Source organism: Mastomys coucha, chromosome X (genome assembly GCF_008632895.1).
Source record: "Mastomys coucha isolate ucsf_1 chromosome X, UCSF_Mcou_1, whole genome shotgun sequence".
NCBI lineage: Eukaryota > Metazoa > Chordata > Mammalia > Rodentia > Muridae > Mastomys > Mastomys coucha.
This window is the reverse complement of record NC_045030.1, coordinates 122,101,698-122,104,577: the sequence shown is the minus strand read 5'-3', so window position 1 is coordinate 122,104,577 and position 2,880 is coordinate 122,101,698. Positions and strand designations below refer to the sequence as shown.

At 42.6% G+C, this 2,880-nt stretch overlaps 1 pseudogene; it reads right to left on the bottom strand.

Annotated features, from left to right (window-relative positions):
• Nucleotides 1–875, bottom strand: part of LOC116093526 — a 9,430-nt pseudogene extending 8,555 nt beyond the window's left edge.
• Between the last annotated feature and the right edge of the window lie 2,005 nt (nt 876–2,880).

The following is a 2,880-nucleotide window of genomic DNA, read 5'->3' as shown; positions in this document are numbered from 1 at the left end:
TACCTTGGTGTAACTCTAACTAAGCAAGTAAAAGATCTGTTTGACAAGAACTTCAAGTCTCTGAAGACAGAAATTGAAGATCTCAGAAGATGGAAAGATGTCCCATGCTCGTGGATTAGCAGGATTAATGTAATAAAAGTGGTCATTTTACCGAAAGCAATCTACAGATTCAATGCACTGCCCATCAAAATTTCAACTCAATTCTTCACAAACTTAAAAAAAGCAATTTACAAATTCATCTGGAACAACAAAAAACCCAGGATAGCCAAAACTATTCTCAACAATAAAGGAACCTCTGGTGGAATCACAATCCTGGACCTTAACCTGTACTAAAGAGCAATTGTGATAAAAACTGCATGGTAAGAAGCTTGCCCTGCTGGAACTGCTCCTCCAGAAGACTGCTGATTTTGGTATTCTCTTTCCTTTCATCATATTTCTTTTGAATTTTCTTTGATCGTTTTTTGTTTAAAATCTCTTCCTCCTCAGGAGTCAGCTTGGACCCCTTCTTGCAGCCCAGGTGCAGTGCATAGTGGGACTTGTACCACTGAGAGTATGGTGTGCTGTCAATAATCACAATGCAGTTCTTCTCCAGGGTCTTGGTGGGAAAAATCTCATTATTGGATGCACTGTGGACAACAACAGTGATCCTTGTTTTGGGATACAACACTCAGAGCCTCAGGAAAAATTCCCCACATCCAATCTCAGGGCATGGTACTTCTTATTGCGTCCTCGAACTCCAACTGTGTGCATGCTGCAAAGGCCAACCTTAGTGCTGGCTGCAGGCCATCCCAGCTCATACTTCCACTTCTTGTGGTGGGGTTTTCTCTTACTCCCATCTTGCTGCACTTGTGCTAGTTTTCCCTAGAGATGCCCATTGCTCTGCGATTGGTTATTCTTTTGTTGTTGATAAAATTTTGTTGTATTTATTGTTCTAAATAGGGTTGACTCTTGTTTTATTAGAAACAATTTCTCTTTCTTTTTTTCTTTCTTTCTTTTTAGGAATTTATTTATTTGTTTATTTTACACTCCATATTTTATTCTGCTCACTGCTCCACATTCCATACCTCCTCCCCAACCCCTGTCACCATGTGGATATCCTGAACTCCAACACTACCTGACCTCTAAACTCCCTGGGGCCTCCAGTTTCCTGAGGTGCATCATGTTTGACTGAACACAGACTCAGCACTGACTAAATACGGACCTGGCAGTGCTCTGCTGTATGTGTGTTGATGTCCTCATTATCAGCTGCCTGTTTGGTGGTCCAGTATTTGAGAGACCACGGAGGTCCAGATTAATTGAGACTGCTGGTTCTCCTATAGGGTCATCCTGCTCCTCAGCTTCTTTCAGTCTTTACCTAATTCAACCACAGGGGTCAGCAGCTTCTTTCCATTGGTTGGGTGCAACTATCTGCCTCTGACTCTTTCAGCTGCTTGTTGGGTCTTCTGGAGGCTGGTCATACTAGATCCTTTTTCGTGAGCGCTCCACAGCCTCAGTAATAGTGTCAGGCCTTGGGACCTCCCTTTAAGCTGGATCCCACTTTGAGCCTGTTGCTGGGCCTTCTTTTGCTCAGGCTCCTCCCCATTTCCTTCCATGTAATTCTTTCAGACAAGAACAATTATGGGTCAGAGTTTTGACTGTGGGATGCCCCCCCTCATTTGATGCCCTGTCTTCCAGCTGGAGGTTGGCTCTATCAGTTCTTTCACCCTACTAAGAGTCTCTTACCTACTAGGTCTCTGGTGCATTCTGGAGGGTCCCCCCAACCTGCTATTTCCTGAGGTAGCTTGTTTCCATTCTTTCTGCTGGCCCTTGGCTTCAGTCTTTCTCCCTTACCCAATACCAGGTCAGGTTCCCCTCTCGCCCACCACCCCAACCTTGTCCACTTTCCCTCCCCAACTCTGATTGCTTTCTTCTCCCTCCCAAGTGGGACTGAGGCATCCTCACTTTGGCACTTCAGCTTGTTGACCTTTTTGAGCTCTGTGGACTGTATCTTGGGTATTCTGTAGTTTTTTTTGGCTAATATCCACTTATTAGTGAGTGCATACCATGCATGTCCTTTTGGGTCTGAGTTACCTCACTCAAGATGGTATTTTCTAGTTCCATCCATTCGCCTGAAAAACTCAGGATGTCCTAGTTCCTAATAGCTGAGTAGTATTCCATTGTGTAAATGAACCACATTTTCTGTATCCATTCTTCTGTCATGGGATATCTCAGTTGTTTTCAGTTTCTGACTCTCACAAATAAGGGTGCTATAAACATAGTGGAACATGTGCTGCTGTGGCATGGGTAGGGAATCTTTTGGGTATATTCCCAAGGGTGGTAGAACTGGCTCTTCAAGTAGATCTCTTTCCAATTTTCTGAGGAAACTGCAGATTGATTTCCAATGTGGTTTTGTACCAGTTTGCAATCCCAACAGCATTGGAGGAGTGTTCTTTCTCCACATCCTCTCCAACATGTGCTGTCACTTGAGTTTTTGATCTTATCCATTCTGATTGGTGTAAGGTGGAATCTCAGGGTCCCTTTGATTCACATTTCGCTGATCATTAAGGACTTTGAACATTTCTTTAGGTGCTTCTCAGCCATTCGAGATTCCTCAGTTGTGAATTTTCGGTTTAGATCTATACCCCATTTTTTGATTTGTGATACTATTCTTAGCATATATTATGGTCAAGATATCAGTGTAGATCAAAGGTTTTATGGTTGCATTACTTATTATATTTCACCTTTGGTAAAATGTGAAGTGCCTTCCTATATACCAAGAATAATGTCCTATAGGTAAAGGTTCTAGAAAAGCATGAACTCAATTTCTCCATGTTCAATGAGTAGTATAGGTGTTGTTTTTAGCAATAGGGTCTTGCCATCAGTTTGTGAAAGAGTAATCCA